At 34.6% G+C, this 27,749-nt stretch overlaps 1 long non-coding RNA gene and 1 other non-coding gene across 2 annotated transcripts in view; one reads left to right on the plus strand and one right to left on the minus strand.

The window, feature by feature from the left end:
- Positions 1–27,749, minus strand: part of LOC135276939 (uncharacterized) — a 199,539-nt gene that overhangs the window by 74,115 nt on the left and 97,675 nt on the right. The window lies entirely within an intron of this gene.
- On the plus strand, positions 26,491–26,595 carry LOC135277074 (U6 spliceosomal RNA). The gene has a single exon (XR_010344681.1). It is a non-coding gene; the product is annotated as a U6 spliceosomal RNA (small nuclear RNA).

Consider the following 27,749-nt stretch of genomic DNA (forward strand, 5'->3'; position numbering starts at 1 on the left):
TTTAATAAATATAAAGAATACATAGGTATTAAAGTGGCTAATGTCACAATAAACAGACGTAGCCAACTTCACTTTTTCCATACTAAATTTGTATGGTATTTCCATTTCAATGCTAGAGCAAATTGACATGAATACAAGCACTGAGATATTAAGATTGGTTTAATAACAATGATAGGAACTGAATTGCACTCCTCCCACAAATTTAAATATGGAAACCATAATTCACTATATGACTATATTTGGAGATAGGGCCTTTAAAGAGGTAATTATGGTTAAATAGATCATAAGGGTGACCTCATACCATTAAATGTGAGAGACTCTAATCTGATATAGCTAGGATCAGATATGAGATCCATTATGAGAAAAAGACACTAGAGATCTCTCTCATTCTGCACGTGCACAGAGGATAGGGCATATGAGGTCACAGCCAGAAGGTTCCATCTGCAAGCCAGGAAGCGAGGCTTTAATGAAAACCAACACTAAGAGCACCCTGATCTTGTATTCACAGCCTCAAAAACAATGAGAAAATAAAATTCTGTTGTTTAAGACACCTAGACTCTGGTATTTTCTTATGATCACCCTAGCAGACTAGATTTTGATACCAAGAAGTAGGGTGCTGCTTAAACAGATACTGAAAAATATGGAAGTAACTTTGGACCTAGGTGATGGTCGGAGGTGGAAGAGTTTTGAAGTGCGGGCTAAGGAGGCTTAGATTGTCTTGAAGGGACTCTTGGTAGAAATATATGAATACTAAAGGTGATTCTGGTGAGGTCTCAGACAAAAATGGGGTACTTGTTACTAAAAACTGGCTGAAAGGTATCTTAGTTTATTTTCTGTTGCAACAGCAGAATACCATAAACTGAGTAATTTATAAAGAAAAGAAACACATTTCTTGCAGTTCTGAAGGCTGGAAAGCCCAAGAGCATGGCACTAGCATATCAGGAGGGCTTTCTTGCTGTGTTATCTCATGGTGGATGAGCAGAAAGGCAAGCAGAGCATGTGGAAAAGACCTCAAGAGCAAGTTAAGTTTGCTTTCCTAACAATCTGCTATCTTGATAACTAATTCATTCTTGTGAGAACTAGTTCTCCCCTGCAAAAACCCACTCATTCCCACAATAATGACATAAATAAATTAATCAGGGCTCTACTTTCAATGACCTAGTCAACTTTTAAAGGCCCCACCTACTGGCAGTTAAATTTCCAACACATGAACTTTAGGGGGATACATTCAAATAATAATCAAAGGTGATTCTTGATATAAAGTGGTAATAAACTTTGTTGAAGTATGTTCTAGTGCTTTTTGGAAAGTATATTTGCAAATAAAGACATTGGGTATTTAGCTAAGGAGATTTCTAAGCTTCTAAGTGTTGAATAATGAGCCTATCTTCTTCTTATTGTTTATGATAAAAGTGTGAGAGCAGGGAGATCCATTGAATGAATTGATCAAAAAAGAATATTAGTATTTAAAAACTACTGTCTATCTTAATTGCAAAAAATAAAACAGTGAAAAAGCTTGTTCTAGAGAAAACATCAAGGGTGTTTCTGGACAATTACTTCATAAAGAGATCAAATATCTAGTTAATCAGTCACCTCAGCAGAAACCAGGAATACAGAGAGGAATATGCAAACAGAAACACTGCCAATCTTGACCAAAGCGAACAGAGATCGGATAAAATAAACAAGGGTTTTCTAACTTCTGGGATTCTACAAGACAGGATGATACAGCTTTTGGCTGTGAATTTACTTTAGTCTTCAAGAAACAGGAAGAATAACCCTAAAGATGGCTCAGAAATAATCAGGGAAGAGACTCCCCCAACAGGGCCAGAAGGCAAAATTGCATCCTTGTTTTCAGAGGGTAGGGCCAGCTCCTGTTTCAATGGGTCAGACTGCCTTTGCTCAGAGCCTCAGAGATGGGGGTCTCTGCATAAAGCTGTGGGGATGAGGCCACCACAAAGAGCCCAGGGGATGGAGCCACCACCCTGAGCTGACAGGCAGGGCCACCACCTAAGGAAACAGGCATGATACTACGTCTCTAGGGCACCAAGAAGGCAGAGCATCTAGCCAAAGAGGATTATTCTCAATCTTTAAGACCTAATGGAATTTTCTCTGCTAGGTGTTACATTTGCTTGGACCATGGCATCTCCTTTTCAAAATGGGAATGTCTGTCCTATGCTTGTCCCACCATTGTGTTTTAGAAGCACTTAATTTGTCTGGTTTTGCAGCTTCACATCTGGAGAGGAATTTTGTCTCAGCATGAATCTTACCCAAGTCTGATTTTGATGATACTTATTTTTTAAATTTTTACTTGATTAAATTCTGATTATTTTCCATTTTTAATTTATGTGGGTACATAGCAAGTACATGTATTTATGACATACATGAGCATTTTGATACAGGCATGCAGCACATAATAATCATATCAAGGTAAATGAGATATTCATAACCTCAAGCATTTATCTTTTGTGTTATAGACAATCTAATTATAGTTTTAGTTATTTTAAAATGTACAATTAAATTATTACTGACTCTAGCCACCCTGTTGTACTCTCAAATACAAGGTCTTATTCATCCTTTCTATTTTTTGTACCTATTGACCATCCCCACCTTTCACACACCCATTCAATACCCTTCCGTCCACTCTCCATCTCTAGTTCAATTGTTTTGCAATTTAGATCCCACAAATAAGTGGGAATATGCAATGTTTGTCTTTCTGTTCCTGGCTTATTTCACTTATGATAATCTCCAGTTCAATATATGTTGTTATAAATGACAAAATACTCTTTTTATGGTGGAATAGTACTCCATTATGTATAAGTATCACATTTTCTTTATCTATTCATCTGTTGAACGGGCATAGGTTGCTTCCAAGTCTTGGCTATTATGAACAGAGATGTAACAAACATGCTTACCATTTGTATATCTTCTTGGGAGATAGGTCTATTCAAATATTTTGCCAATTTTAAAATCAGAATTATTAGATTTTTTTCCTATTATTACATATTTCAACAATTCCAGATTTGTTTGAGCTCTTTATATATTCTGGTTATTACTCATTTGTCAGATGGATGGTTTGCAAACATTTTCTTCCATTCTATGGATTGTCTTGAGTTTGTTTATTGTTTCCTTTGTTGTTCACAAGCTTTTTAACTTGATGTGAACCCACCCGTTCATTTTTACTTGATTGCCTGTGTTTGTGGAGTATTAATTAAGAAACTTTGCCCAGACCAGTATTCTGAAGATTTTCCCCAGTGTAGTAGTTTCATAGTTTATAGTAGTTTCATACTTTGAGGTCTTAGATTTAAGTCTGTAATCCATTTTGATTTTATTTCCTTGTCTCCTCTCTTTTAGGCAAGAGAGATGTGTCTTTTCCCAAATGTGTGTTCTTGGCATGTTTGTTAAAAGTGAACTCACTGTAGGTTTGTGGATTTGTTTCTGTGTTCTCTATTCTGTTCGATTAGTCTATGTGTCTGATTTTATGCCACTACCATGTTGTTTTGGTTATTTTAGCTCTGTAGCACAATCTGAAATCAGGTAATGTGATTCTTTCAGTTTTCCTTGTTTGTTTGTTGTTGTTGTTGTTGTTTAGGATAGCTTTGGCTATTCTGGGTCTTTTGGGGTTCCACACATTTTTAGGTTGTTTCTTCTATTTCTGTAAAGAATGTCCTTAGTATTTTGACAAGAATTGCACTGAATCAGTATATTACTTTGTATTGAATCTGTATGAATGTTTAACAATAGTGATTCTTTTAATCCATTAACATGAAATATCTTTCCATTTTTTGGTGTCCTCTTCCATTTATTTCATCGGTGTTTTATAGTTTTTATTGTAGAGGTCTTTCACTCCTTAAGTTTATACTTAGGTATTTAATATCATTTATGGCTATTGTTAAATGGGATTACTTTTTATTTATTTTTCAGATTGTTCACTGTTAGCATACAGAAATGCTACTGATTTTTGTATGTTAATTTTGTTTCCTGCAACTTCACTGAATTTGGTCAGAAATTGTACCAATTTTTGTGGAGTTCTTAGGTTTTTCCAAGTATAAGATCATATCATCTACAAACAAGCATAAGTTGACTTCTTCATTTAATTGTCGATGCCCTTTATTTCTTCCTCTTGTCTGATTGCTCTTAGGTCTTCCAGTACTATGTTGAGTATCAGTGGTGAAAGTGGGCATCACTGTTGTTTCAGATCTTAGAGGAAAGGCTTTCAGATTTTCCCTATTTAGTATGATACTAACGTGAGTCTACCATATAGGATTTTTTTATTTTGAGGTTTGTTCCTTCTATACCTAGTTTTTTTTTTTTTTTTGAAGATTTTTATCATGAAGGAATATTGAATTTTATCAAATGCATTTTCAGCATCAGTTGAACTTATCATATAGATTGTGTCCTTCATTCTGTTGATACGATGTGTTGCATCAATTGATTTACATATGTTGACCCGTCTTTGCATCCCTGAGATAAATCTCAATGGTTTTGATGAATTTGCTTTCTAATTTATTCTTCTATTTAGTTTGCTGGTATCTTATTGAGGATTTTTGCATCAATATCAATGGATATGTTGGCCTACAATTTTTTTTTATATGTCTTTGTCTTGTTTTGGTATTAGGTTAATACTGGTCTTGTAGAATGAATTTAAAAATCTTTTCTCCTCCTGTATTTTTTAGAATAGTATGAATAGGATTGGTATTGGTTCTTACTCTTTCTTTTTTGTTGTTGTTTTAAAAGACACTTTTTTGTTTTCCTTTAGTTTCTGGTGGTTTTTTTTTTAACTCAAATTCAGTGGTACATATGCATGCTTGTTATATAGGTAAATTAGGTGTGAGGAAGGTTAGGAGTACAGATTATTTCACCATGTAGGTAATAAGAATAGTATCTGATAGGCAGGTTTTTGATCCTCACCTTCTTCCTTCCCTCCACCCTAAAGTAAGTCCCAGTGTCTGTTATTCCCTTCTTTGTGCCCATAGATACTCAATTTTTAGCTTTTACATATAAGTAAGAATAAGTGATATTTGGTTTTCTGTTCCTGTGTTAGTTCATTTAGGGTAATGGTCTCTAGCTCCTTCCATGTTGCTGCAAAGAACGTGATCTTATTATTTTTATTGTTGCATAGTATTCCAAGCTTTATATGTTTCACATTTTCTATATCCAGTCTACCATTGATGGGCATTTAGGGTTATTACATATGTTTGCTATTGTGAATACTGCTGCAATGAACATTCATGTGTATGTGTCTTTATGGCAAAATGATATATATTTTTGCCTATATACCCAATAATGGGATTGCTGTGTAGAATGGCAATTCTACTTTGAAATCATTCAGCAACTACTGAACTGCTTTTTACAGTGGCTGAACTAATTTATATTCCCACTAACATTGTATAAGCATTCTTTCTTCTCCACAACACATCAGCGTCTGTTATTTTTTGACTTTTTATTAATAGTCATTCTGACCATTAAGAGATGGAATCTCATTATAGTTTTGATTTGTATTTCTCTTATGATTAGTGATATTGAGTATTTTTTCATATGCTTATTGGTTGCATATATGTCTTCTTTTGAATATTGTCTGTTCATATCCTTTGCTCACTTTGTATTGGGATTGTTTAGTTATTGCTTGCAAATTTAAGTTCTTTATAGATTCCATATGTTAGACCTTTGTCAGATAGTTTGCAAATACTTTCTCCCATTCCCTATAATTTCTGTTTAGTCTATTGACAGTTTCCTTGCTTTGTAGTAGGTCCCATTTAAAATTTTTGTTTTTACTGCAATTGCTTTTGGTGTCTTTGTCATGAAAACTTTGTCAGATCCTACATCCAGATGGTGTTTCCTAGGTTACCCTCCAGGGTTTTTATAGTTTTAGGTTTTACATTTAAGTATTTAATCCATCTTGAGTTGATATTTGTATATGGTATAAGAAAGGGTCCCAGTTTCAGTCTTCTTTGTATAGCTATCCAGTTATCCCTTAGTTCTTCCTAAAGTTTGATAGATTTCAATGTGAAGCAATCAGGTCCTGGGCTTTTTATTAATGGAAGACATTTTACTATAGCTTCAATCTTGTTACTTGTTACTGGCTTGCTGAGGTTTTCAGTTTCTTCATATTTCAATCTTGGTAGGTTGTATGTAGCTAGGAATTTATCTATTTCCTCTACATTTTCCAATTTATTGGCATATATTATATTTGCTCATTGTAGCTATTAATAATCCTTTGAATTTCTATAGTCTCTTTCATCTGTAATTTTATTTATTTATTTATTCCTTATTAATCTGGCTAAAGTTTTTCTATTTTATCTTTTCAAAAAACATTTTTTTGTTTATTGATCTCTCTATTGTTTTCTTCATTTCAAATTAATTTATTTCTGCTCTGATATTTATTATTTATTTCCTTTTACTAATTTTGTGTTTGGTGTCCCCTTGCTTTTCTAATTCTTTAAGATACATTCTTAGACCATTTGAAAATTTTCTTCTTTTTTAATGTAGTCACTTCTAGCTGATTAATTTCTCTTGGTAATGTTTTTTCTGTATTCCACTGTTTTTGTTACATTATGTTTTTATAATTGTTTCCAGAAATTTTTCAATTTCCTTTTTAATTTATTCTTTTACCTACTGGACATTCAGGAGCATACTGTTTAATTTCCATCTATGTATTTAGCTTCCAAAGTTCCTCTTCCTATTGATTTCTCATTTTATTTCACTGTGGTTAGAGAAGATGCTTGATGTTATTTCAATGTTTTTCAATGTGTTAACACTTGTTTTATGATCTAACATATGGTCTATCCTTGAGAGTAATCAATCTGCTTGGAAGAAAAATATTTATTCTGTAGGCTTTGGATGAAATGTTCTGTAAACATCTAATAGGTCCCTTTGTTCTATAGTGCAGATTAAGTCTGCTGTTTGTTTGTTGATTTTCTGTCTGAATAATCTGCCCAGTGCTGAAAGTGAGGTGTTGAAGTCTCCAGCTGTTATTTTACTGAGGTCTGTCTATCTTTTTAGCTCTAGTGATGTTTATTTTATATATCTGGGTGATCAAGTGTTGGATGCATATATAGTTACAATTGTTATAACCGTTTGCTGAATTGACCACTTTATCATTATATAATAATCTTTATCTCTTCTTACAGTTTTTGTCTTGAAATCTATTTTGTGGAAGTATAGCTACTCTTACTCATTTTCGGTTTCTTGTTTTCATCCCTTTATTCCATTCTTGGTGTTTCCTTATAGATAAAGTATGTTTTTTATAGGCAACAGATCATTGAGTCTTGTTTTTTCATCCATTCAGCCACTCAACATCTTTTGATAGGAAAGTTTAACTAATTTACATTCAACATTATTATTGATAAATAGGGTCTTACACTTGCTATTTGTTTTCTGATTACTTTGCAATCTTTTCTTCCTTCTTTCTATCATTCTCATATTCTTTTTAGTGTAGGTTATTTTCTCTGGTGGTAGAATTTAATTTCTCACTTTTATTTTTTTGTTTATTAGTTGTATGTTTTTCAATTTGAGGTTACCATGAGGCTTGCAGATACTGTCTTATAATCCACTATTTTAAACTGATGACAACTTAACAGTAATTGCATAAAGAAACAAACTAACAAAAAGAAAACTAGTAAAAACTTTCCATTTTAATGTCATTTCCTCATTTTTTAAGTTTTTCTTGTTTCTCTTTCTGTCTTTTTGCACTGCATATGTCTTGAAAAGTTGTTGTACTCATTTATTTTTGATTGGTTCCTCATTTAGTGTTTCTACTTAAGACAATAGTAGTTTATACATCACAATTATAGGGTTATAATATTCTGTATTTTTCTGTGCGCTTACTTTTATCCGTGAATTTTGTACCTCTAGATGATTTCTTCATGTTCATTAACATCTTTTCTTTGAGGCTGATGAACTCCCTTTAGCATGTTTTGTACAAGTCTGGTGTTGAGATACCTTGGCTTTTTTTTCCTCTGGGAAGTTCTTTATTTCTCCTTCATGTTTAAAATATATTTTTTCCTGATATACTATTCTAAAGTAAAAACTTTTTTCCTTCCATGCTTTAAATACGTCATGCCAATCTCTCTTTGCCTGTAAGGTTTCCACTGAAACATCTGCTGCCATGCCTGTTGGAGCTCCATGTTATGTTGTTACTTTTCTCTTGCTATTTTTGGGCCTTTATTTATCCTTGACTTTTGGGAATTTATTTATTAAACATCTTGTAGTTTGTAGTTTTCTTAGGGTTAAATCTGCTTGGTGTTCTATAACCTTCTTGTACTTGAAAAAAATATGTATATATGTAGATATTTTCCTTTGAATGAATCTTGAATAAACTTTCTACCCAGTCTCTTTTTCTGCCTTCTCTTTCTGGCCAATAACTCTTAGATTCGCCCTTTTTCGCTATTTTCTCAATGTTATAGTATGCTTCATTCTTTTATCTTTGATGTTCTGTGGCTGTGTATTTTCAAATAGCCTGTCTTCAACTCAGGCTTACTAATTATTTATTCTGTTTGATCAATTCTGCTATTAAGAAACTCTGATGCATTCTTCATATGTCAATTGCATTTTTCAACTCTAGCATTTATGCCTGATTCTTCTTAAGTATTTTAATCTGTTTGTTAAATTTATTAGTTAGATCTGAATTTCTTCTCCATGTTATTGATATGGTTTGTTGTGTCCCCACCCAAATCTCACTTTGAATTGTAATAATCCCCATGTGTCAAGGGCAGAGCCAGTTGGAGATAATCGAATTATGAAAGTGGTTTCTCTTTTACTGTTATTATGATATTGAATAAGTCTCACAAGATCTGATGGTTTTATAAATCAGAGTTTTCCTGAATAGCTCTCTTGCCTGCCACCATGTAAGATATAACTTTGCTTCTCATTCATCTTCTGCCATGATTATAAGGCCTCCCCAGCCACGTGGAATTGTGAGTTAAATTAAACCTCTTTCCTTTATAAATTGCCCAGTTTTAGGTATGTCTTTATTAGCAGTGTGAGAACAGACCAATACAGTAAATTGGTATTGGGTAGTGGGGTGCTGCTGTAAAGATAGGCCAAAATGTGGGAGCAGCTTTGGAACTGGAAAACAGGCAGAAGTTGAAACAGTTTGGAGAGTCTGGAAGAAGAAAGAAAGATGTGGGGAAGTTCGAACTTCCTAGGGACTTGAATGACTTTGACCAAAATGCTGATTGTGATATGGACAATAAAATCCAGACTGAGGTGGTCTCAGATGAAGATAAGGAATTTGTTGGTAACTGGAGCAAAGGTGATTCTTGCTATGATAAAGTAAAAAGATTGGTGGCATTTTGTCCCGTCCTAGAGATTTGGAGAATTTGAAATTGAGAGATATAATTTGGGGCACCTGGCTGAAGAAATTTTAAGCATCAAAACATTCAAGATGTTACTTGAGTGCTGTTAAAAGGATTCAGTTTTACGTATTCACAAAGATGTGGTTTGGAATTTGAACTTGTGTTTAAAAGGGAAGCAGAGCATAAAAGTTCAAAAAGTTTGTAGCCTAATGATACAATAGAAAAGAAAAACCCATTTTCTGAGGGGAAATTCAAGCCATCTGCAGAAATTTGCATGAGTAATGAAGAACCAAATGTTAATCATGAAAAACATGGGGAAAATGTCTCCAGGGCATTTCAGAGACCTTTGCAGCAGCCCCTCCCATCACAGACCCAGAATCCTAGGAGAAAAAAAATGTTTTTTTGGGCCAGGCCCAGACTACCCTGTTTGTGAAGTCTAGGGACTTGGTGCCCTGCATCCCAGCTGCTCTAGCCATGGCTAAAAGGGGAAAAGGTACAGCTCAGGCTGTGCATTCAGAGGGTGGAAGCCCCCAACCTTGGGAGCTTTTATTTGGTGTTGGGCTTGTGGATGCACAGAAGTCAAGAACTGAGGTTTGGGAACCACCTCCTAGATTTCAGAGAATGTATGGAAACACGTGAATATCCAGGCAGAAGTCTGCTTCAGGAGTGGAGCCCTCATGGAAAACCTCTGCTAGCACAGTGCAGAAGAGAAATGTGTTTGGAGCCCCCACACAGAGTCCCCACTGGGCACTGTCTAGTGGAGCTATGAGAAGAGGGCCACAATCCTTCAGATACCAGAATGGTAGATCCACCAATAGCTTGTTACCATGTTCCTGGAAAAGACACAGACACACAATGCCAGCCCATACAAGCAGCTGGGAGAAGGTCTCTACCCTGCAAAGTCACAGAAGCACACCTGTGCAAGGCTGTGGAAACCCACCTCTTGCCATCAGTGTGACGTGGGTGTGAGACCTGAAGTCAAAAGGGGTCATTTTGGATCTTTAAGATTTGACTGCCCCATTGGATTTTGGACTTGAATGGGGCATGTGGCCACTTCATTTGGGCCTATTACTCCCATCAGGTATGCATATATTTACCCAATGCCTGTACCCTCACCGTATCTAGGAAATAACTGACTTGTTTTAGATTTTGCAGGCTTTATACATGGAAGGGACTTGCCTTTTCTAAGATGACACTTTGGACCATAAACTTTTGAGTTAAGGTTGAAAGGAGTTAAGACTTCAGGGGACTTTTGGGAAGGCATGATTTGTTTTGAAATGTGAGGACATGAGATTTGGAAGGGGTTAAGGTGGAATGATATTGTTTGACTATGTTCCCACCCAAATCTCACCTTGAATTATAATAATCCCCATGTGTCAAGGACAAGGTCAAGTGGAGATAACTGAATCATGGGGGTGGTTTTCCTCCTCATTGTTGTTGTGGTAGTGAGTAAGTCTCAAAAGATCTGATGGTTTTATAAATGGAATTTCCCTGCATAAGCTCTCTTGCCTGTCACCACATAAGACATGACGTTCCTCTTCTTTCACATTCTGCCATGATTGTGAGGCTCCCCAGCCATGTGGATTTGTGAATCAATTAAACTACTACCCTTCATAAATTACCCAGTCTTAGATATGTCTTTATTAATAGTGTGAGAACATACTAATCCAGTAATTTTAAATTTTTTCCGATTCCTCAAAACGGCTAATTTTGAATTATCTGAATTATCTGTCTGAAAAGTTACATATCTCTGTTTCTTGGGGTTTGTTCCTGGTGTCTTATTTAATTCATTTGGTGAGGTCATGTTTTCCTGAATAGTCCTGATGCTTGTAGCTGTTTGTTAGTGACTAAGCATTGAAGAGTTATGTACTTATTGTCTTCACAGTGTGGACTTGTTTGTGCTCATCCATCTTGGGAAGGCTTTTCAGTTTCTGAAAAGGAGTTGGGCCCCAAACCCAGTAACTCTGTGTTTTTTGCAGATTTGTAGAGGTACCACCTTGGTGGTCTTGGATAAGATCTGGGAGAATATTCTAAACTACCAGAGACTTTTTCTTTTTCCTTGCTTTTTCCCAAACAAATGGAGTATCTTGCCCTCTGTGTTGAGCCACCTGAAATGGGTTGTGGAGATGCAAACACACCTTTGGTCACTACCACTGGGTCATACCTGAAGCCAGCACAGCACTGTGTCTTACCCAAGGCCTGCTGTAACTGTTACCTGGCTAACATCTATTTTCCCTTAAGGCCCTAGGGCTATATAATCAGCAGGTTGTGAAGCCATCCAGGTTTGTGTTCTCTTCAAGACAAGAAGTTACCCAGGCCCTATGTAGGTACAGAGATCCTTTCTAGGAGCCAGGGACCAAAGTAAATCCTTAGAAATTTATTGACGTTCTATTCTACCATAGCTAAGCTGACACTAAAACTGCAATACAAAATCCTTCTCACTCTTTCCTCCTCTTTTTTCAGGCAGAGCAGCCTCTCCTCATAGCCGCCACTACTACCAGCCAACAGGGGTTCTAGCAGGCCATTGCCAGTGTTCACTTAAAGCCCAAAATCTCTTCAGTCAGCTTCTGTGAACATTGCCTTGCCTCAGACTCACCCTTTATGGCAGTGGGCTCCCTTCCCTCTAGCCCAGGGAAGGTCCAGAACTACTTTCCAAGAGCCTAAGCCTGGGCTTGGGACCCCAAGGGCCTGTTTGTTGCTCTATTTCACTGTGGCCAACCTGTTACCTACAGTGCAAGACAAAGTCCTCTTTACTTTTCCTTCTGTTTTTGTTTTGTTTTGTTTTGTTTTGTTTTCCATACAGAAGGTGTCTCTTTCCATAGCTACCACAGCTGGAAATGTGCTGGGTCACACCTGAAGCTAGTATGTCTCAGAGCCCAAGGCCCCCAGCACTACCTGGGTATTACCACTGGTCATTTGGTGTCCAAGGGCTCTTTAGTCAGCAGTTAATGAATCCTTCCAGGAATGGATCCTTCCCTTCAAAGAGGCAGGTTCCCTTTTGGCCCAATTGTGTCTAGAAGTCCAGTGTGTGAGGTAGGACCTGAAATGGACCTCACGACTCTGCTCAGTGCCCTATCCTCCTGTGGCTAAGCTCGTATCCAAGATGCAAGGCAAAGTTAATCTTACTCTTTATTCTCCTCTGCCAAAGAGGAAAGAAGGAGTCTGTTTTGTTGCTGTGAAATGTGCTGCCTGGGATTGCATTAGGGGTGGTCTAAGCACTCCCTTAGCTGCCCCAGCTTGTGTCTCCCAAAGTCACATACTGCCCCAGTCCTCTGGCTCTGAGCCAAACCCAGCAATGGGAGTTGCCTAAGAAATTCAGTCTTAGACTGTCTTTCAGCTTTACCTGGGACCCCAGAGCACTTTAGCCTATGGCGATTAAATCTTGCTGAATAACTCAAGTTCTGACCACTGGGATGGGATATTCCCCACTGACTAGCTCTGGTCCCAGTGCTCCCTCCCTGCATGCATGCTGGCTGACCCTAGCACAACTTTGCTCTCCACTGGGACAGGATGAATTCAGTGTAACATCCCATTGTTGCTATGCAGTTTGTCCCCCAAGTATGGACTTTCTCTCCATGCCTCACAGCCACTGCCAAAGAACAATGAAGAGGTGGGATTGGTTGTTTTATACTGTCTATCCTGCCCTCTTGAATGCCTCTTTCAGTGATATGAAGTTAAAACCAGATACTATGATTTTGTTTTTTGGGAGGGTGGGGTGGGGGGCATGGTGCTTACCTGTGTGCAGATAGCTGTTAAAATTTGGTGACCCTAAAGGGCAGATTAATAGTGTAGGCTTCTATTTCACAACCTTGCTCTATTCTCTAGATAATATTTAGATGAGACTTTGAACTTTAGACTTTAGAGGTGATGCTAACAGTGAGTTAAGATTGTGGAGGCTATTGAGTTGTGATGAATGTATGTTGTGTGCAAAAATGACACTAATTTTGAGGGGCTGGAAGGCAGAAAGATATGTACTGAATTGTGTCCCCTTTTCTCAAAATAGTATGCTAAAGCCTTATCCTTCAATGTGAATACTTTGAGATAAGATTTTTAAGGCGGTAATTAAGGTAAAATGAGGTTATAACAATGTAGTCCTACAGCAATATTAGTATTCTTACAAGAAGAAGGTACACAGGGTAGTCCTGTTTCTCTCCACAAGTACACAGAGGAAGGACCATGTAAGGACACAGTGAGGCATCTGTACATAAGCCAAAAAGAAATGTCTCGCCAAAGCCAACACTGATGACACCTTGATTTAGGACTTAGAGCTTGCACAAATGTAAGAAAATTAATTTCTGTTCTTGAAGCCACCTAGACTACTGTATTTTATCATGGAAGTCTTAGCAAACTAATCCAATCGATAATCAGGTTGATAAAATTGTTAAAAGTATAATATGAGTTTATTTCCTTTTCATGTAAAATGTCCCTACTTTCTATTTAATGCCCCTCAATGTCTTCTTATTCTCAGTGCAGTTATGACAAACATTCCTTGCAGCTATGTAATTCTCTCCACCTTCTCACTCCTTTTGTCAATAATTCCTAAAGTCTGAAACACAAAATTCATAGTTATTTTTGTGAGTACAAGTGAATTGTTAAACTGGGCAATTTATTGCAGTGATTTTTAATCACCACTTAAAAAGCATAAAGTGCGTACAATAAAACAAGCCCATTTAGAGTGTACATTTCAATGATTTTCACAAATGTGTATGTAATATCCATGAGATCATCATCACAATCAAGATGTATTAATATAGAACAGATGCACTACCTTTCCGTGTTTACTCATATGCCTTTGAATTTTAACACCCAGCACCAGTACAGACAAATAATGAGCTGCTTTCAGTCACTGTAGCGTAGATTGCCCTTTTCTAGAATTGTATACATGAATGTAAAAAACACCCCTTATTCTTATTTTGCTGATATTTACTCAGAATAATTTCCTTTAATAACTATCCATTGATCGTTATTTCACATTTTTGCAAAATTTTTTTTGTATGAATATTCCACAATTTGCTTACCTATTTAAATACTAATGTGCGTTGGTTTTGTTTAAAGTTTGTAGCTGCTATGATGAATACAGCTGCTATGAAATTCATGTACAAGTCTTAATGAGGTCTGTATTTCTCTCCTGAACAAGAACAAAACAAACTAAAAAAAGAAACAACAAAAACATAATGGGGAAAGATATTATCACTTGGAGCTCACACAACACTGGGAAAGTTCTGTAGAACCAGTATAGAGAAATGTATTTAACCCCAAAAGGCTAAATATGACGAGTAGAGCTAGGGAGTAGAGCTAGAGTATTGTTAATATGGCTAAATATGAAGAGTAGAGCTACAGTATTGTTAATCTCGATATTTAACCCCAAAAGGCTAAATATGAAGAGTAGAGCTAGAGTATTGTTAATCTCCACAGGCCACGTCATCATTTAAAAATAAGCCTCTAAAGGATCAAGTTCATTCATGAGTAATATAACTGCCCTGCCAAAACAAAATTTAACATTCTTTAAATAATACAACAAAATTCTGATGCCCACAATGTAAATCTCCATATTCTTTATGTATTGAAGTTCTCCATATTCTGTATGTGTTGAAAAATTGCTAGCCATATGAAAAAAAACAACAGGAAAGTGTGACTCAGAACTCATAATCAATGAAATAAACAAATACCCTGTAATAATAGAGATTATTAAATAACAAGACAAGGGTGTGACAACAGCTGTTATAGATATGTCAGATAATTAATAAGAACATGAATATAAAGATCAGTGAAATAAGCTATTAAAAATGAATAGGATTTCAGGATTTGAGAATGCATACCTGAAATGAAATTTCACTGAATATGTTTAAAGATTAGATACAGAATAATAGATTGGTAAACTTGAAGACAGGAAAATAGAATTCATCAAAATTGAAGTATAGTAAAAAAAAGAATTAAAAAAAAAAACAACAACTAGAGCTTTAATGACCTAGCTATTGATATCAAGAAGTCTGATATGTATCTAATTGTAATCTCAAAAAGAGGAGAAGCAACAAAAGTACAAGAAATAATGACTCCAAATTTCCAAAATTTGAATGGAAGTTAATCCTAGACTCCATGTGATCAATCAGCACAAACAAATCAATATTAACGTAACAAAATCAAATTTATGAAAACCAGTGATGAAGAGAAAACTTTCAAAACAGACAGAGGAAAAAATATGTACAGAAAACTATGATAAGAATGTCCAATGAAATTCTCATCAGAAACAACAGAAGCCAATATAAAATAGAATGAATCTTGAAAATAGTGAAAAGAAAACAATTTAAAAAGTAATTTATTGTACTTTAAGTTCTGGGGTACATGTGCAGAACGTGCGATTTGTTACATAGTTATACACGTGCCATGGTGGTTTGCTGCATCCATCATCCAGTCATGTATATTAAGTATTTCTCCTAATGCTATCCCTCCACTAGTCCCAACCCCTGACAGTACCAAGTGTGTGATGTTCCCCTTCCTGTGTCCATTTGTTCTCATTGTTCAACTCCCACTTATGAGTGAGAACATGCAGTGTTTCATTTTCTGTTCTTGCATTAGTTTGCTGAGAATGATGGTTTTCAACTTCCTCCATGTCCCTGAAAAGGACATGAACTCATCCTTTTTTTGGCTACATAGTATTCCCTGGTGTATATGTGCCACATTTTCTTTATCCAATCTATAATTGATGGGCATTTGTGTTGGTTCCAAGTCTTCGCTATTGTAAATAGTGCTGCAATAAGCATACGTGTGTGTGCATATGTCTTTATAATAGTATGATCTATAATTCTTTGCGTATACACCCAGGAATGGGATTTCTGGGTCAAATGATATTTCTAGTTCTAGATCCTTGAGGAATTGCCACACTGTCTTCCATAATGATTGAACTAATTTACACTCCCACCAATAGTGTAAAAGCATTCCTACTTCTCTATATTTTCTCCAGCATCTGTTGTCTCCTGACTTTCTAATGATCACCATTCTAACTGGCATGAGATGGTATCTCAATGTGGTTTTAATTTGCATTTCTCTAATGACCAGTGGTGATGAGCTTTCTTTCATATGTTTGTTGGCTACATAAATGTCTCTTTTTGAGAAGTGTCTGTTCATATCCTTGGCCACTTTTTGATGGGGTTGTTTTTTGTTTTTTGGTTTTTTTTCCTGTAAATTTGTTTAAGTTCTTTGTAGATCTGTACATTAGGCCTTTTGTTAGATGAGTACTGGAAAATTTTTCTCCCATTCTGTAGGTCACCTTTTCACTCCGATGATAGTATCTTTTACTGTGCAGAAGCTCTTTAACTTAATTAGACTCCATTTGTCTTTTGGCTTTTGCTGCCGTTACATTTGCAGTTTTAGTCATGAAGTCTTTGTCCCTGCTTATGTCCTGAATGATACTGCCTGGGTTTTCTTCTAGGGTTTTTATTCTTTTAGGTTTTATGTTTAAATCTTTAATCCATCTTGAGATAATTTTTGTATAAGGTGTAAGGAAGGAATCCAGTTTCAGCTTTCTGTATATGGCTAGCCAGTTTTCCCAACACCATTTATTAAACAGGGAATCCTCTCCCCATTGCTTGTTTTTGTCAGGTTTGACAAAGATCAGATGGTTGTAACGTGTGGCATTATTTCTGAGGCCTTTGTTCTGTTCCTTTGGTCTATATGTCTGTTTTGGTACCAGTACTATGCTGTTTTGGTTAGTGTAGCCTTCTAGTATAGTTTGAAGTCAGGTAGTGTGATGCCTCCAGCTTTGCTTTTTGTTGTTGTTGTTGTTTGTTTGTTTACTTAGAATTGTCTTGGCTATGTGGGCTCTTTTTTGGTTCCATATAAAATTTAAGGTGGTTTTTTCCAATTCTGTGAAGAAAGTCAATTGTAGCTTGATGGGGATAGCATTGAATATATAGATTTCTTTTGGCATTATGGCCATTTTCATGATATTGATTCTTCCTAACCATGAGCATGGAAAGTTTTTCCATTTTTTGTGTGTCTTCTCTTATTCCCTTTAGCAGTGGTTTGTAATTATTTTTGAAGAGGTCCTTCACATCCCCTGTAAGTCGTATTCTTAGGCATTTAATTCTCTTTGTAGCAATTGTGAATGGGAGTTCACTCATGATTTGGCTCTCTTGTTGGAGAGAAAGTCAAACTGGTGTATAGGAATGCTTGTGATTTTTGCACATTGATTTTGTATCCTGGAAAACAACTTTAATCTAGAATCTATATTCCGCAACAATATTTTTCAAAAATAAATGCAAAATAACAACAAAGAAGCAATTAAATGAAGTCTCTGGGCATGATGGTGTTTATGTTAGAAGTTTGATGAAGTTAAACACACTGGACCATACTCTAGGGGGCTTATTAATCATAGTAAAGTAGGCTTATTTAGTGAATTAAAACTGCACGTCCAAAGAAGTGACTTCTTGCTTGTTATATTCACTAGCAATCTTGGCTAAATTTATATATATATGAGCTAAATGTTCATGCTTAGTAAGTTGAGCCTAAACAAACTTTTCCAAAATGGTATCTTAGGAAAGATTAGTTCCATGATATGATTAATAAAAACAGAATTTCATGATGAAATAATGCTTATAGTGCTGCTTATAAATATTAACACATCAAGGCCTCTAAGAACTCCTAAAATAAAGATATTTGTTTGCACATATTTAACAAAAAAAATTGGGGTAATAATATATTATTTCCAGGTAAATGTTAATTATCAGTTTTTATTTCTTTAAGGAAGTATTTCTACTTACATTTTAACTTTCAAATTTAATACTTCAAGAAGCTCACTATACTATTATATCCCAAATGCCATAATGGTTTCAGAATTTATAATTATTATAATTCTAGGAGCCCTACTAATTTATTTATTGTCTTTACATATGTGAACTATATCAAGTAACACAGGAATGCATACTTTTATATCAAACACAGATGTTATGTCTATGAATAATTAGAAATACGAGGAAATTTATAAGGTAATATATTAGTTTAATAGTATCTGTTTTCTATTTTTACTATAGCAAATAAACCAAAACTTAGTGGTTTAAAACAATACAACTTTATTATCTTTCTGGATGTCTTACTGGGCTAAAATCTTAATGCTGGAAGAGCTTCATTCCTCTCTGTGAGTTCTGGGGAAGTATTCATTTTCTTGTTTCTTTCCACCTTCTCAGCATCTTAAAAGCCAGCTGTGTAAAATCATAAACTTTTTCTCTCTATGACACTCCTGCATGTCTTTTGTTCTTTTAGAAGGACCCCTTTGAACGTCAGAGACAGGGGCCTATTTGAGGGTAGGAGAAAGGTTAGGATTAAAAAACTACCTGTTGGGTATTATGCTGATTACCTGGGTCACAAAATTATCTACACACCAAACCCTCATAACATGCAATTTACCCATGTAACAAATGTGCAAGTGTACCTCTACAACCTAAAATAAAAAATGGAAAGAAAAAAAAATAAAGACCCTTTTGATTATATTGGTAATCTGCATATCCCAAGATAATCTTTTCATCTCAAAATCCTTAGTTTATTTACATCAGTAAATTTTCCTTTGCCAGGTAAGGTAACATGCTCCCAGTTCCTAAGCATTAGGACTGAATATCTCTGGTGGGGTAATTTTCTGACTACTGCATTAACTAATAGTGATTTAGTATTTACTAATGCCAGACACTGTTCAGGCACCTTCCTTCTTGCAAAGGGATCATCAGTGACACTCTGTGAACAAGATGCACACTTTGGCAGGGCGCAGTGGCTCACGCCTGTAATCTCAACACTTCTGGAGGCCGAGGCAGGTAGATCACGAGGTCAACGGATTGAGACCATCCTGGCCAACATAGTGAAACCCCATCTCTACTAAAAATACAAAAATTAGCTGGGCATGGTTGCAGACACCACACATGTAGTCCCAGCTACTCAGAAAGCTGAGGCCGCAGAATCGCTTGAACCCAGGAGGTGGAGGTTGCAGTGAGCTGAGAATGTGCTGCTGTACTCCAGCCTGGTGATAGATCAAGATGCCATCTCAAAAAAAAAAAAAAAGAGAGAGAGAGAGATACACTTACACACTTTGCCTACAGCTTATATTCTAGCAAAAGGAGACAGATGATAAACAGAAAATGTAATAAATAAATATCTTTATGTTGTTTTAAAAGAAGATAAAAAGAACAGAGTAAAGTGGAACAGGATTGGGGTGGACAGAACTGGTGATTTTTATGTGGTGGTCGAGATGCTGGGAAGGTAATGTGGTCAATTTTATGCAGACATCTGGTATACAGAATATCTGGTATGATTGCCCTAAGATAGAATAGTGGCAGGCCTGATGTGGGGAGAAAGAACAAAAGGAGTGGTATGGTCAGACTGCAGTGAGAGAAGCATGGCTGGGGCAGCAGGAGAGCAATAGCAGATGAGGTCAGAGAAGTAATAGAAAGGGGAAAAACAAAAATATAGGACCTTGTCAGCATTCACAAGGACTTTACCTTTCCTGTGCATGAAATAGAAAGCATCATAAGGTTTTCAGAAATAAGGAAAATGATTTGATTCATGTTTTGAAGGATCCCTCTCACCCATGTTGAGAATGACTGTAGAGGGGCAAGATTGGATAAGAGATCTAGTTAAGTGGCTATGGCAATTATCTCGGCAAACATTAGTGGTGGTTTAGGGCAAGAGGTAGCAGTATACATGATGACAAGTGACTCAAGTGACTAAAATTGAGACATTTTGAAGGCAAGTTAATAAGATTTTTTGAAAGAATGTATGTCGCGTACAAGAACAACAAAGTCAACAAAATAAAAATAGGGTGACTCCAAGGATTTGGCTTAAGCAAGTACAATTGCCAGTCACAGAATTCAGAAGGCTAATTGCAGAGCAGGTTTGTGTGGAAAGCTGAAGAGTTGAGTTTAAGCATATTTAGGTGGAGGTATCTTTCTACTACTTGGTGTAATATAAATGACAATTCTAAATGGAGTCAGTTATGAGTGAATGGCAGGAAAGAAATTGGAGACAGTATCCACAGACAACTTTCCAGGAGTTTTGCTGCCAGAGGGAAAGGGGAACATAGAAATTGCTGAGAAAGTGGATTGAAAGAATATTCACTTTTTTTGCCCAGAAAAAATAACAAAACTTTTGTAATTAAATGGGAACAGTTTCATTGAAACATGCAATTAATGATGAAGGACAGACAAGGCAGAATTGCTAGAGTGATGTCCTGAAGTAGGCAAAAGGGGTTGAAATCTGGTACACATATAGAAGTGTTGACTTGAGATAGGAGTATCGACAGATCACTTATAATAATATTCGGAAAGAGAATTTGTGGATTATCATCTTGCTAGGTGTGTAGATGTGTTTGAATGATTTGTCAGTGACATAAAAGCATTGAGTCCAGTTTGTCCATGTCATAGTCAGATGTCTGGCATCATATAGCTCTAACCAGAGTATGCATATTAAAAACATGAAGCAATGCTAATAAAATGACTGTGTCTAGCCATGTGATGTATAAACTATGTCAATAATTTTGAAGCTCATCTTCCTTGATACAATAAAAAGATCAAAACCCACCAGTTAATATTTGCCAAAGTGATTCGAATTTAGTAATACTAATTTTAAAAGATATATGATTTTAGCCCCATTCAAATAAAATTGTTTATGTTGTCTAACAAAGATATCTCCCATTAATTTTTTATATGCTGTTAAGAGTATTTATATTCTCTGGAGGTTAAGAATTCATCAGGACTGTTTACCACAAATAATAGAAGCAGAAAAGGAAGTTCTGAAGAAATTAGTAAATAGTAAAAAATAATAAATATGTATTAAAAATACATTTACTATATATATTTACTATTTACTAATATATAAGTAAATATATATTTACTATATTGTTATATGTAATAATAAACATATTTACTATTATAAATATATATTTTTTATAGCATAGCATCTCTATATATGCTATCTATATACTATAAATACTATATTACAGTATAGCATCTATATATAAATAGAATTTGCTATTTACTATAAATATATTTTATATACTCTATATACTATTTTCCATATATACTAAAAATGTTACATATACTATATATACTATTTACTATAAATATATATATTATAAATATATTATATATTTATAACTACTATAGTTATATGTAAATATATATAACTATTTAATAAATATACATCTTTATAGTAAATAGTATATACAGTATATATTTTATATTTATAGTAAATAGTAAATTCTATTTATATATAGATGCTATATATAAATATATATATTTATAGTAAATAGTATATATAGCATGTATATTATATTTATAGTAAATAGTAAATTCTATTCTATTTAGATGTTAGAAATATTAACACCTTGAAGATAAATATCAGCAGTTATAGTCTTTAGCAGGGCATTAATTACCTTTAAACATTTTACTTTTCCAAATATCAATTAATTAATTTGGCTGCTGATTCTCACAATATTTTTAAAGACATTCCCCAAATACCCAATGGCTATTAAAATATTAAGGATTTCAACATGATATTAATTATTTATGTCATATTTCTCATACTCAAAATTATGTTGTTTATAATATTCTGGAGATAGATAACTCCTGTGATGAACTTAAATATTTATATTTCTTTTTTGAAAAAGTGATACACAATCAATAACTGACACTAGTGATAAAAGGAACATTGAAAGAAATGAAAGTAACCTAGAATTTAGCTAATTTAACTAACTAGTATAATACATTATAGGTCCTCTCTCAATTCCAAATGTCAAGGCACATGAAGAACATGGTTGGATATGTCTGGCAGATGGCAATAAATATCCAATTGATGAATGTGAAGGGCTGAGGAAAGAGTAGGATGATAGAAGTGGAAAATTTTCCCTTTGGCAAAAGATATATCCACTTTTTACTTTTCTAAAATATAAATAAAATTGAAAAACAAAAGAAAAAATATTTCAGAGCATATGTTCTTGAAAGATTAATGCAAATCTAGGCAGAGTTCTAGGCCAATTTTGGAGTACATTAAAAATGATTATGAAAATGAGTGTGTCATGTAATCTGGATTTCCTAGATTTGGAGGTTTTAAGTAAAATAAATTTTACTCTAAGAAGAAAATATAGTCTTATTACAGTTAAATATCGTACCACAAATATTTACGTAACATTTGGCAGTTGAAATTATGTATATTCTTTTATATATATATGTATATATATATATATTTGTGTGTGTGTGTGTGTATGTGAGAGAGAGAGAGAGAGAGAGAGGAGGGAAAGAGAGAGACAATGAACCAAAATACTCCAAACTGAAAATTTTCCAACACATTTTATACCTTTCAAGTAAGTTAATTCTAATTCTATAGAGGAATGTTGAACCTGGTGCTTTGCTGATGTTTCTCAAGTTTGAGAAATTTCAATTGCATTCTGTCCATGTTGGCTGAAGAGAAGCACATTAGAGTAAAGTAGCATACATGGAAACAGTGCATACAGATACAAAGTAATCAGACTCTTACTACCTGTTGAGCTATTTCAATGTTTCTTTAAAATTTTAAGGCTGTGCGTGGTGGCTCACACTTCTAATCCCAGCACTTTGGGAGGCCAAGGCGGGCAGATCACAAGGTCAGCAGTTTGAGACGAGCCTGACCATTATGGTGAAACCCGCCTCTACTAAAAATACAAAATTTAGCCAGGCGTGATGGTGAGTGCCTGTAATCCCAGCTACTGGGGAGGCTGAGGCAGGAGAATTGCTTGAACCCGGGAGGCAGAGGTTGCAGTGAGCCAAGGTTGCGCCACTGTGCTCCAGCCTGGGCGACAGAGAGAGAGACTCCATCTCAAAAAAAAAAAAAAAAATGAGTTGGTACTCAGTCTACTAGATGCAGTGTGCTTTCTACTATTTGACGTGGATGATAGTGTTGATGTTATTTTTGAAGTCTCAGATTACTTTTGAAAAGCAACTTCATATTTCCTTGTTAATCTATTTATTACACAATTGCTCTCAAATAATGTGTTTATTATATGTAACATTTTTATTTACAATATAAAATGTAATTTTAAAGCACATAGTTCAATGTTCCCAGGAATTTCTTTTTTGAGACCGTGTAAGTATATCACTGATTTCTGCTGTTTCATTGACTAAGTGTCCCTTGATGAAATCTGTGTTCCCCTTAGCATTTATCTTATGACTACTTAGACAGGCTGATAAATACAAATTTATTAAAAAATAAACTAAATGACAGGAAGAATTGAATTCTTTGCTCAAAAACATATAAAATATTATGACTCAAAATTACATTGGAGATTTTTCTAAAAGTAAGTTTATATAATAAATGATCAGTGATTATAATTCAGAGGCAAGTTCTCTGCTCATTGCAGCATCATGTTCTTGAATAAAGATAAATGAGATCTTGGGAAAAGATGCTTGAGACAAGAGTATGGTAGAGTGGTTTTAATAGATTCTCATATTTCCTCACAGAAGTTGTCTGCTTTATAATTAAAGCTTAGTGCCTTGCCTTAATCTCATCACCAAAAGATTATATATAAATTATATTGTAATGAATTGATATTAGGCAACATGGGCTGCATAATTAAGTGTGAGGCTTTAACTAAAACAACACTTCCAAACTGTGATGTACAGGTACATCATTTGTAGATTTTATTAAAAAAGTGTATGCATTTTCCTTGCTGACTCAGAATCCTTGATAATGGGACAAAGTGTGAAAAAACATTAACCTGTTTCCAGTATGAGTCAAATCACAGTAACATATCAAATTTTAAGAGCAACTAGCTGAAATATTTTTGCTTATTAATAAGATTTAAAAGTGTAATCAATTGCTATAGAACAAAGTTTAACTTTTTTAATTGCTACACTGTCACTGAGTAGTATTAAGCATTGAAATTGTAGGTTTACTGATAGATGTTTTACAAAAGATCAATAAAATGAGCCTTTCTGAATGTGGAGTGGAATGGATGATTAGTTTCTTGAATAAGAATTTGGCCATAATTGAAGTCTCGTTATATTACCCAAATAAATAAACAATCTTCATCATGTTATAATATTATTGTTTTCTGTGCTATATATCTGCTGAGTTTATGATGCAACAGCAAAGATAAAATGTGTCAAGAAATAAAAGTTAATTTTATATTTTTAAAGTTGATTTTATTTTTAATTTATACACAGCAACTTAAAGTTTTCTAGCACATAGTTCAATGTGTGCAGTTCTGTAAATATCAAAAAATACATCATGTCATGTAACTACCCTTACAGTCAGGTCACAGAACAATCCCCTCACCACAATTAAATTTTCTTATCCTGTCCCATTGTAGTCAGATCCTCTGCTTTCCCTAATCCATGGGAAATAATGATCTATTCTTAGTCCGTATACATTTGCATTTTCCCAGAAGTCATGTATATGAAATCCTACAAGATGTAACTCTTTTTTTCTGGCTTCTTTCACTTAGCATACTCCTTTCTAGATGCAGACATGTTTTTGACATTTATCTGTTGTTCATTTGACTTTAATTCTGAGAGCTATTATATTGTCTGGTTGTACTAGAATGGTTATTTACTCACCCATTAAAAGATACTGGGATAGTTTCAAACTTCAGTTATTAATGAATAATGTTTGTAAGTATATTTGTAAGTTTTTGAGAGAACTTTCTTTCTCTGATTAAATACTTAGAGCCGGACTGTTAGTTCCTATGGTAAGTGTATGTCTAACTTTAAATAAAATGCAAGGAAAGCAGAATCGTAAGTAATAAACCAATATATACACATAGAGTGGAAGAAAGAGAAATTAGACACTGATGACATAAGTTGAGTCTTGAATTTTCTAGAGATTGAAGGATAGTTTACTCACAAATCTTTTCAGTTTTATGATCTAGTGACTACCTCCTTTACGGGGGAGCTTAAACCAATTAAAGTTAGATTTTCTGTTATTTGCAGCCCAAAATTTCCAAATACATTAAAAAATCCCTCTGGTGCACAGTTCCTATGGTGCCCAATTTAGTGTTTTTCAAACTTGCATGATCATTAAAATCAGCTGGTGTTAATTAAAAAATGCAGATTTCCAGATCACTGTCCTGAAGATTATATTTTATTAAGGTTTCTGGTTTGAAAAGTGCTCCTGAGATGAGTGTTATGATCTAGAAGTATGAAAATCACCATAATAGTACAATATTGACAATATAAAAAAGCTATTAATATGCTACCATATTCCACTTACTGAATATTATATGATTCACAAAATTGCTTAGCAAACCAGTATACAGCTACAGAATCATGGAGTGCTACAGATAGAAAAACAGTAGATACAGCCTGCTCCAATAGCCCATTCCTTGCAATGAGAAATTTGTAGCTGAGAGAAGTCATACACATAAATCCCACAGGGAATTAGTAGCAGAACAAATACTACCACATGAGCCTCCTGCTAGTTTCAATTTATTTTGCTACCAAGCTCACATGTCTAAATTAAAAAATTATGAGAAAAAATATGTAAGTAAAAAGATACTGAAAAATCCACCTTTATTCTTCATGGGTGTAGAAAAATAACTAAAATGGCTTATAGTATGGTCTAAATTCTTAGCATGCTTTTTATGAATGGGCACTCATTATTTGATCATTATAACACTAATGAATACTTTACTTTTTAAACAGACTCTAAAAGCTTATCCTAACTCATGCTGTGATTTTGTAATCATAACCTTTAATACTCATATGCCAAGTATCTTATTTATAATAGAACATTGAGAGATGTTACTGATAAAAGGATTTTGACAGTATATGCCACTCATTTTTTTTTAAAATGAAACATTAACACAAGAAACTTCTTGAAAAAATCAAGTGATCTCAAAGCAATAGTCCCAAACAAGAAAATCATAGGGTTTTACATACCAGTTAAGAATTTTTCAAATTTATTTCCCAGCATTCTGAAAAATTTATATAAAGTAGAGTAGCTCAAGAGGTTGCTCATATAAGAGGTTATATAACATCATTTGATAGATTGACAGTTCCAAAACTTCTTCATATTATAAAATAAAGCATTATGAACTGAACATCCTCATTATCCTTTCCTCCCCTTGAATAGTCAAAATCAAATAGATTGCCTTCTATAGCTCAAATTGTTAAAAAAAATTATTCCATTAATGTTGCAGAAAGTGATATTTTAAATAATTTGTTGCTATTTCAAAACTCCAATATTATACACACTTTGGCAATGTGTATACTGAAATTGATGTGATACAGAGAAAATTAGCATGGCCCCTGTGCATAGGTGACACACACACATTTGTGAAGCATTACAGATTTTTAATCCAATAAAATGATTCCAGATAAAATGGCCATATTAAGAAAGAATCAAACTGCTACGCCAAAGATGAAAAACTACAAGAATTTCAAAACACAATCAGAAGTACTAATAGCAGAATAGACCAAGCTGAGGAAAGAATCTTATAGCTCAAAGGCCAGTTTTTTTTTAATTAATCTAGTCAGGCAATAATAATAGTAATAATAAAGAATAAACAAAACCTCTGATATATACAGAATTATGTAAAGAGGCAAAACCTATGACTCATTGGCATCCCCGATGGAGAGGGAAAGAGAGTAAGCAACTTGAAAAACATATTTGAGGACATTGTTTATGAAAATTTCCCCAACCTTGCTAGCGAGGTTAACATTTGAATTTAGGAAATTCAGAGAACCTCTGCAAGATACTATACAAGATGACCATCCTCAAGACACAGAATCATCAGATTCTCTAAAATCATGAAAAAGAAAAACCATCAAAGGCAGCTAGAGAGAAGGGGAAGGTCATCTACAAAGGGAACCCCATCAAGCTAACAGCAGAACTTTAAGCATAAACCCTACAATCCAGAAGAGATTGGGGACCTACATTCAGTATCCTTAAGAAAAGCAATTCCAACCAAGAATTTTATAGTTAGCCAAACTAAGCTTCATAAGTGAAGGAGAAATAAAATCTCTATCAGACAAGCAAACGTTAAAGAAATTTGTTGCCACCATACCTGCCTTACAAGAGGTTACTAAGGGATTGCTAAACATGGATATGAAAAGTCACTACCAACCACCTTAAAAACACATTTAAGTTCATAGAACATTGACACCATTAGGAAACTCCACAATCAAGTCTACATAATGATCAGCTAACAACACAATAACAGGATCAAATCCACACACATTAATATTAACCTTGAACATTAATTTCAAGAAGTAGAGCTATGAATTCTGTATTTTTTTAATTTTTTTTTCTTAGTGTTTCATACCTTAGTATCTAGAGTATCATCAGTCCTTCTGTGTTTGGGTTCCTACATCCTATATCAAGGTTAATGTGGACAACAGGATCTTCTTCGGCAACTTGCACAATCACTCATATCTACCAAGTTACTTTGCAGCAATCAGTGGTTTCAATGATGTTTGAAACACCTGAGTGTTTTTAGAAAGATAATGA

Source organism: Aotus nancymaae, unplaced genomic scaffold (assembly GCF_030222135.1).
Source record: "Aotus nancymaae isolate 86718 unplaced genomic scaffold, 86718_ANA_hifiasm-v0.15.2.pri h1tg000029l, whole genome shotgun sequence".
NCBI classification, from domain to species: Eukaryota; Metazoa; Chordata; class Mammalia; order Primates; family Aotidae; genus Aotus; species Aotus nancymaae.